At 47.7% G+C, this 10,233-nt stretch overlaps 1 pseudogene; it reads left to right on the top strand.

Moving 5' to 3' along the window:
- The first annotated feature begins 1,277 nt into the window (after positions 1–1,277).
- On the top strand, positions 1,278–1,401 carry LOC134953704 (U2 spliceosomal RNA; annotated as a pseudogene).
- The last annotated feature ends 8,832 nt before the right edge of the window (positions 1,402–10,233 follow it).

The raw sequence follows: 10,233 nt of genomic DNA, 5'->3' as shown, positions 1-10,233 counted from the left end.
CTCTATCTGACTGGTCGCATCCTGTGCGACCAGGTCAGATAGAGCACTTGCAGGCATGGTCGCTTCTGATGCCACCATGCCAGACAAGTGGTTCCCAAACTTTGGGGGTGATTCAGACCTGATCGTAGATGTGCTAAATTTAGCACATCTACGATCAGCTTCCCTGACATATGGGGGGACGCCCAGCACAGGGCTAGTCCGCCCCACATGTCAGGCCCTACCCCGTCGCACCAGTACAAAAGCATTGCACCGCGGCGATGCTTTTGTACTGGAAGAGTAGCTCCCAGCCAGCGCAGCTCTCAGCCAGCGCAGCTCCTGCACACTGGCAAGGAAGTTATTCGTCACGCAACCGCCGCCGGCCCACCCCCTTCCACCAAGCGACCGCCTCTGCCTGTCAGAGGCGAAAACGCACAGCACCGATCAGGTCTGAATTAGCCCCTTTCTCGGTTCATGGAACCCTTATTGTCTCTGAATTTTTCCGTGGCAGCCCTAGTCCATGGGGGAGATTCAATTAGTGTTGAGGTTCCGTTGGAAATGTTTTTATATTTTTTAGATCAAAGCTGCCCCCCATTTCTATTCCACAAGGGCATCAACACAGACATCTGACACACATGTCACACTGATAGGACTACTATTATACTGGCAGGCAGCAGTTCAGTAGTTTGGATAACTACAAATTCCACTTTAAGAAGTGGTGTGGGAATACATACAGTAGGGGTACATTCACAGGGTTTTATTATTTTAGTTTTCTGTTTGTACCATATTTACCAGTGATTCTGTGACATTTTTTATTCCCTGACACAACCTCTGAAAATGTCTTACAATTCTGAAATCATACACCGGGGTAAATTATATACCCTTGCCACTGGCATATTTATAATGGGTGCAGAGTGTGTGGAGCACACGGGCCCCTGTGGTCCAGGGCGGCCCATACTGCACCACCCTGCACCCATTATTTGTAATACTTACCCTCGGGAGTACCGCGGCGCAGAAATCACTGGTAAAATGGTGCGGCGCCATTTTCCCGGTGTTTCACGCATGTGCAGTAGAAAAATCACTGGGAAAATGGTCACTGCACATGCACTGTAGACTCTGGGACAGAGCTAGGGTCCCACAGTGACCCTAGTGCCCTGAGCTAAGCGCTGCCGGCTATAGAGGAGGGGCCCAGATGGAGCCTGCATGTGGGCCTCCTCCTTTCCAGAAATGCCCCTGACCCTTGCTAATTTAAAATGTGTCGCTGACATGAAAGTTTTACTTATTTCAATCTTTAAAGACTTGTCGCTTCTCGGCCTTTTGGCTAAGATCAAGTGTAGTATCTGCTCGAGGGAAACACAGGGTGGAGTACCTGTTCTTACACTAGGAGCGTGAGAGGTTACTAGATGTGGAATGGAGAAACACCTTGTGGAGTACCATGCCGGGGTGTGGCAAGGCCCCTGGTCGAGAGTGGAGAAAAACCGGCCCGAGTATCCCTACTTCGTATGGGTATAAGGCACCCTTACGTTGGATAGGGAACGGCCTGGTTTAGTATCTACTCTCGTACTGGGGGTTGACCCTGGCATAGAGCGGGTATGAAACTTGGTCTGGCTGAGAGACTGGGAGCGGCTCGAAGCTCGAGGTGACACGTGCCCCTGGGGTGACCTAGGGATGCCTTAATTTGCACTGGTGCAGGCGCCTTTGCACTTTGATGGCACTAGCACTGTCACATCCCAACTTCTGATGCACTTTTTCCTTTGCCCTGGCCTTTTGGCTAGGGCAAGGACAATTTTTTATCCCCCTCCCCGGCCTTCTGGCTGGGGCTTATTTATTTATGCACAGCACTTATTTTTGTTTAGTATGTCACGTTCACGGTTTTTCGTTGGGGTTTAGGAGAGACCCTTATGAGCTACCCTCTCCCCTAGTTGCTGAGGCCCTCTCCTTTTGGGGAGGGCCAGACGCTGTTTTCGGTCCCCAGGGGGAAGCTTTGGCCAACCTTGGGGACACACGAGGGTCCCTCTGCGCCTCGGCAAGGAGGGACCCACAGACCCTTTTCCCCTCAGTACGCCTTTGGGCTCTGAGGGGTTGGGGAGTAACGGGGCCCTTCTCCAAAATGTTCATACTGGGGCACAGTGACATAATGTTCATACTGTGGGCACAGGACATAATGTTCATACTGGGACAGAGGACATAATGTTCATACTGTGGGCACTGTTTAGCATAATGTTCATATTGGGGCACAGTAACATAATTTTCATACTGGGGCACAGGACATAATGTTCATACTGGGGCACAGTGACATAATGTTCATATTGGGGCACAGTAACATAATTTTCATACTGGGGCACAGGACATAATGTTCATACTGGGGCACAGGACATAATGTTCATACTGGGGCACAGTGACATAATGATCATACTGGGGCACAGTGACATAATGTTCATACTGTGGGCACAGTAACATAATGATCATACTGGGGCACAGGACATAACGTTCATACTGGGGCACAGGACATAGTGTTCATACTGGGGCACAGTGACATAATGATCATACTGGGGCACAGTGACATAATGATCATACTGGGGCACAGTGACATAATGTTCATACTGTGGGCACAGGACATAATGTTCATACTGGGGCACAGTGACATAATGTTCATACTGTGGGCACAGGACATAATGTTCATACTGGGGCACAGTGACATAATGTTCATACTGGGGCACAGTGACATAATGATCATACTGGGGCACAGTGACATAATGTTCATACTGGGGCACAGTGACATAATGTTCATACTGGGGCACAGTGACATAATGTTCATACTGTGGGCACAGGACATAATGATCATATTGGGGCACAGTGACATAATGTTCATACTGGGGCACAGTGACATAATGTTCATACTGGGGCACAGTGACATAATGTTCATACTGGGGCACAGTGACATAATGTTCATACTGGGGCACAGGACATAATGTTCATACTGGGGCACAGTGACATAATGTTCATACTGGGGCACAGTGACATAATGTTCATACTGGGGCACAGGACATAATGTTCATACTGGGACACAGGACATAATGTTCATACTGGGGCACAGTGACATAATGTTCATACTGGGGCACAGTGACATAATGTTCATACTGTGGGCACAGGACATAATGATCATACTGGGGCACAGTGACATAATGTTCATACTGGGGCACAGTGACATAATGTTCATACTGTGGGCACAGGACATAATGTTCATACTGTGGGCACAGTAACATAATGATCATATTGGGGCACAGTAACATAATGATCATACTGGGGCACAGTGACATAATGTTCATACTGGGGCACAGTGACATAATGTTCATACTGGGGCACAGTGACATAATGTTCATAATGGGGCACAGTGACATAATGTTCATACTGGGGCACAGTGACATAATGTTCATACTGGGGCACAGTGACATAATGTTCATAATGGGGCACAGTGACATAATGTTCATACTGGGGCACAAGACATACTGTTCATACTGGGGCACAGGACATAATGATCATATTGGGGACACAGTGACATAATGTTCATACTGTAGGCACAGGACATAATGTTCATACTGTGGGCACAGTGACATAATGATCATACTGGGGCACAGTGACATAATGTTCATACTGGGGCACAGTGACATAATGTTCATAATGGGGCACAAGACATAATGTTCATACTGGGGCACAGTGACATAATGTTCATACTGGGGCACAGTGACATAATGTTCATACTGGGGCACAGTGACATAATGTTCATACTGGGGCACAGTGACATAATGTTCATACTGTGGGCACAGGACATAATGATCATATTGGGGCACAGTGACATAATGTTCATACTGTGGGCACAGGACATAATGATCATACTGGGGCACAGTGACATAATGTTCATACTGGGGCACAGTGACATAATGTTCATACTGGGGCACAGTGACATAATGTTCATACTGGGGCACAGGACATAATGTTCATACTGGGGCACAGTGACATAATGTTCATACTGGGGCACAGGACATAATGTTCATACTGGGGCACAGTGACATAATGTTCATACTGGGACACAGTGTAGCATGATGTTTATAATTTTATCGTTAGGGGACCCCACAAATTAGTTGCCCTGGAACCCCAACAATCCTTAATCCGGCCCTGGTCCCACCTGTTGCCTTGCTGCGTAGGTTAGTGTGTGCGCTGTAGCACCCAGAAGACACCTTGCCATGTACACTGCAACCCCCGGCACTCTCATCACTAGTGCCGAGGATACATCACACCAGCCCGGGCTTAGCGAGCTGACAGTGGCCTGGCACTCTACCTGTCCACTGTTCCGCCGCTCACACTCCTGGCCTGTACTGTATTCCATGCTGCTCCCACCAGTCACCCGGGGGCCCCTTATATGCACACTGAGCAAGTATAGGCGGCATCAGTGCCCTGTGTGACCGCCACTTCCTGCCCTCCTCCAGTGTAGTGTACATAGTGCCGGGCATTACCGGAGGCTGATGGGTATCCTGTAGTATTGCAGCCTATCAGGTGTATTGCTGTCAGGCGACTGCCCAGTGTGTACACCCCTCTGTCATGTGTATGTTCTCAGCTGTATGTGCAGCCGCTGGGTTGTGAGGAACCCTGCAAACTTTTTTTACCCCGGGCTACTGACTGGCAGGAAGAATAGCCCCACCCTCAACAGCTGTAAAGCCCGGCCCCATGTTTTGATTGGCCCAGTGGCCAGTCAGTGAAAGAACAGGGAAGTCCAGGTACTGTAGAAAGCATTATGTCCCTCCTGAAATGGTTCATGTAGGGGGGGAGTGCACAATCTAATATAAAGACTCCCCCTCTGGTTCCCCTGTCTTAAATGCAACGGCAACGGTTCCTGCTGTCAAACTCCAAAAACTTTCAGTTCTCAGAGCTTGATGAATGTAGAATCCCCATACTATTGTTAGCGTTATTATCATACCAGCATTCCATTTCGGGGTCAGCAGGTGACTTCAGTGAAATCTCATGTGTTACCTTTTAAATGAATGGGTAGTAATTAATTTTTAGAAAAGTAGGTGAAAAATGAAAATGACTATGAAATAATGAAAAGGCCTCAGAGAGAGGGAGATTACACTGAGCAGGCCATTCATGAATCCTTTGAAGAACATTTGAAAGGATGAACCTCCTGAACTATAAACAGCATGAGATTGTACATACCAAAGAAAACTATCACTTTGTCATGGAATTTAATACAAAGAAAAATATTATTTACATATATATATATATATATATATATATTGGATTAACCCTGGAACTATGAAACTATGATATTAGTTTAATCCACTATGGCCCTATCATCCCGTCTGGAGGCCTGGCCCCCCAGCGTTCTGCTCGGCTCAATGGCGGTGACACATAAACATACATACTTGTAATAAACATACATACTTGTAATAAACATACATACTTGTAGGTAACATAAACATACATACTTGTAGGTAACATAAACATACATACTTGTAGGTAACATAAACATACATACTTGTAGGTAACATAAACATACATAGTTGTGGGTAACAGAAATATACATACTTCTAGGTACTATATAGCAGGGACGTGCAGTCAGGGGAGGCAGTGCCTCCCCTGTCATAATGATTAAAGGAATAAAAATAAGGTATTTCTAACACAGAGTCTGTGATAAATATCTTCTTTTATTATTTTAACCATTTCCCCCCTGTGTATATGCCTGCATCGTAGGGTGGGAGGCATCGGGAGTGGTGCCTCCCGCTGCTAACATTAAAGTCCGGGCAGCAAGGGGCGGGCAGGGGGCAGGGTGAAGCAATGGGCTGTAAAAGCCCATTGAAAATAGATGGTGAAGCGGCACCTATACTGGTACCTCAATGACAGGGGCGTACATTCAGCCCACATGAATTCACGCCCCTGTCAGTCCCCCAGATGTGATTGGGCCAGTGGATCCACTGGATCCGCTGTCCAGCGGGCACATGCGGCGGCACGACGCAACGGGAATCGTGGCGGTGGTACCCGGCAGGGAAAGGCTGGTGGCAGACTTGGATCCGAGAGGATCCAGCCCCTGCCAGCCATTCTGCAGAGTTCGGCAGTGGAGAGCGGCTTCCAATTTAAAAAATGGCGCCTCAGCACCATTTTTGAAATTCAAGTTGGCCGCCACGAGCCAATCACAACTCGCCGTGTCATCGCTCCGCCCCCTCTGGCTGACTTATAAGTCAGCTCGAGGGAGCGGCTGTCAGTCCGACGGCGGAGGTGGAGCAGAGAAGAGCTCCTGAAGCAAGAAGATGCCGTGGAAGTCCTGGATAGGCAGCGGCCATGCAAAAGAGCTTAACGGCCGCCGCCCACCAAGTGAAGCCAGAAGACGCCGTGGAAGTCCTGGATGGGCGGCGGCCATGCAAAAGAGCTGCCCAAAGGCCGCCGCCCCCCAGGTGAAGACCCTGTACAATAAACTTTTTTTTTTTTAAATGTGTTGTGTGTTTATTTTAATATTTTCTTTACAGGAGGACTACAGGTGCCAGCAGGCACTTTATGTCCGGGCTGCTGGCACTTGTGGTTCTCCAAGTGCCAGCATGCTGGGGCAGGCTTGCTGGGACCTGTAGGCCCCCTGTAAAGAACAATATTAGCATGGCATGAACCCAGCACCCACCGCCACCAGAGGTGTGGGGCATAGCACTAGTCTTTCAGCCCAGTGCTGGTTGTTGCTCAGGAGAGGGGGGACCCCATTTAATTTTTCTGGGGTCCCCACTTTCGAGGAATTCCAACCCTGGGCTGACTGGTTTGGGGGGTGTTTAATGCTATGGCAGGGGGACCCCATACTGAGTGTCTCCCTGCTATGGCATTACTCCCCCTGGCTGGTTCAGCCTGGTGCTGGTTTTTCTTAAATATGGGGAGCCCCATTTAAAAAAAAATATTCAACAAAGGGGGGAGGGGGGCGCTAGTGATTCATCCAGTGCCTCCCCAGCCACAGACCTCACCGCACGTCACTGCTATGTAGGTCACTGCAGCGTAAACACAATATGAATATTCTGTCAGAAAATGATGTTAACGGTTTCAAGGCTACAGAACAAATTATGTATAACGTCTTATTGCCGCTATCTCATATATAGTTTTTAACTCATCATGACGACATTAGTCAAACTTCAAGTTAGTTGTAAAGAAATGTTTTTATTATTTACCACAATATTTTATACATGAAATAATTTCAAACAGCAAAAAAAAATGTATGTCAAATGGTATCTGGACTCTGGGTCGACACCCATTGATCGACAGTGAATAGGTCGACACTAGAAATAGGTCGACACAACCATTCGGTCGACATGCAAACATGTCAAAATGAGTTTTTCACATTTGTTTTTATTTTTTGGAACTTTTTGATACTTTACGATCCACGTGGACTATGATTGGGAACGGTAACCTGTGCCAAGCGCAGCGGTAGCAGACCAAGGCACCTTGCCCGAAGCCGCGAGCCATGCGAGGGGACGCGGTGCACTAATTGGGGTTCCCAGTCACTTTACGAAGAAAACTACACCAAAAAAAACATGAAAAACTCATGTCGACCTTTTTTTCATGTCGACCATGTTCATCTCGACCTAATGGCTGTGTCAACCTATTTCTAGTGTAGACCTAGCCACTGCCGCCGAATAGGTGTTGACCTAATGGGTGTCGACCTAGACACTGTCGACCATGAGTCCCATACCCAGTCAAATACCAAAAGCAAGAAAGAATTTTTTTTCTTTTTCATGCTAGAAAATTTTAAAATAGTGACCGAAACCATCTGAAAGAATTTGCCTCATTGATGCCCTTGGGGGCAACCATGTCCATTGTGACTGACCCACTGTGCCTCCTTTTATTACAACAACTGGGCCCTGTTGCCCCCTGTCAAAGAATACAGAGTAACACTGAGACTTGATGATTGTGTTCCAGTAAATGCTGTACCACTAGTTTATCAGAACATTTACTGATTAAAGCTTTTCTCATTGAGGTACGATCATTATTCAGCCTTTCTGTCAAGTCCCTAATAGTATTACCATGTAAGCAAGGCCACGTGGACACGGAAGCATGAAAGTCAGTAGATACCAAACTTTTTGGAATCACAGCGGCCTAGAGTATCAGAATTGTTTTCACGGCCCCCCTAGGACAAAAGTGTCTTATTGAGTAATTTAAACAGAAAATAAGATTTTAAACCTACCGGTAAATCTTTTTCTCCTAGACGTAGAGGATGCTGAGGACTCCGTAAGGACCATGGGGTATAGACGGGCTCTGCAGGAGACATGGGCACTCTAAAGACTTTAGAATGGGTGTGCACTGGCTCCTCCCTCAATGCCCCTCCTCCAGACCTCAGTTAGAGAAACTGTGCCCAGAGGAGACGGACAGTACGAGGAAAGGATTTTTGTTAATCTAAGGGCAAGATTCATACCAGCCCACACCATCCACACCGTATAACCTTGAATATACGCAACCAGTTAACAGTATGAACAAAACAGCATCAGCCAAAGACTGATCTTAACTGTAACGTAACCCTTATGTAAGCAACAACTATATACAAGCCCTGCAGAAATTAGTCCGCACTGGGACGGGCACCCAGCATCCTCTACGGACTAGGAGAAAAAGATTTCCCGGTAGGTTTAAAATCTTATTTTCTCTTACGTCCTAGAGGATGCTGGGGACTCCGTAAGGACCATGGGGATTATACCAAAGCTCCAAACCGGGCGGGAGAGTGCGGATGACTCTGCAGCACCGATTGAGCAAACATGAGGTCCTCATCAGCCAGGGTATCAAACTTGTAGAATTTTGCAAAGGTGTTTGAACCCGACCAAGTAGCTGCTCGGCAAAGCTGTAACGCCGAGACGCCTTGGGCAGCCGCCCAAGAAGAGCCCACCTTCCTAGTGGAATGGGCCTTAACCGAATTTGGTAACGGCAATCCAGCCGTAGAATGAGCCTGCAGAATCGTGTTACAGATCCAGCGAGCAATAGTCTGCTTAGAAGCAGGAGCGCCAACCTTGTTGGCTGCATACAGGACAAACAGTGCCTCTGTTTTCCTAATCCGAGCCGTCCTGGCTACGTAAATTTTTAAGGCCCTGACCACATCCAGGGACTTGGAATCCTCCAAGTCTCCCGTAGCCACCGGCACCACAATAGGTTGGTTCATATGAAACGATGAAACCACCTTGGGCAAAAATTGAGGACGCGTCCTCAACTCTGCTCTATCCACATGGAAAATCAGATAGGGGCTTTTGTGAGATAAAGCCGCCAATTCGTACACCCGCCTTGCAGTTGCCAAGGCCAACAACATGACCACCTTCCAAGTGAGAAATTTTAATTCAACTGTTTGAAGAGGCTCAAACCAGTGAGATTTTAGGAACTGTAACACCACGTTAAGGTCCCAAGGTGCCACTGGGGGCACAAAAGGAGGCTGGATGTGCAGCACTCCCTTTACAAAAGTCTGGACTTCTGGGAGAGAAGCCAATTCCTTCTGAAAGAATATAGATAGGGCCGAAATCTGTGCCTTAATGGAGCCTAACTTCAGGCCCATATCCACTCCTGTCTGTAGAAAGTGGAGAAAACGGCCCAAGTGGAAATTTTCCGTAGGAGCATTCTTGGCTTCACACCAAGATACATACTTCCTCCAGATACGGTGATAATGTTTCGCCGTCACCTCCTTCCTAGCCTTTATCAGAGTAGGGATGACTTCCTCCGGAATACCTTTCCCAGCTAGGATTCGGTGTTCAACCGCCATGCCGTCAAACGTAACCGCGGTAAGTCTTGGAATACGCAGGGCCCCTGCTGCAATAGGTCCTCCCTGAGAGGAAGAGGCCATGGATTTTCTGTGAGCATCTCCTGAAGATCTGAATACCAGGCCCTTCGAGGCCAATCTGGAACAATGAGTATTGTCCGAACTCTTTTTCGTCGTATGATTCTCAATATTTTTGAGATGAGAGGAAGAGGAGGGAACACATACTGCCTGAGGGTCCCTTGACCTGGCACAATACCTCCGAATCTTCTTGTTGAGGCGTGACGCCATCATGTCTATTTGAGGAAGTCCCCAAAGACTTGTTATCTCTGCAAAAACTTCTTGATGAAGTCCCCACTCTCCTGGATGGAGATCGTGTCTGCTGAGGAAGTCTGCTTCCCAGTTGTCCACTCCCGGAATGAAGACCGCTGACAGAGCGCTTACGTGATTTTCCGCCCAGCAAAGAATCCTGGTGGCTTCCGCCATTGCCACTCTGCTCCTTGACCCGC

The sequence above is a fragment of the Pseudophryne corroboree genome, chromosome 8, assembly GCF_028390025.1.
Source record: "Pseudophryne corroboree isolate aPseCor3 chromosome 8, aPseCor3.hap2, whole genome shotgun sequence".
In the NCBI taxonomy this organism is placed as follows: domain Eukaryota; kingdom Metazoa; phylum Chordata; class Amphibia; order Anura; family Myobatrachidae; genus Pseudophryne; species Pseudophryne corroboree.
Note: the sequence above shows the minus strand (reverse complement) of the source record. Positions and strands in the feature narration are given on the sequence as shown.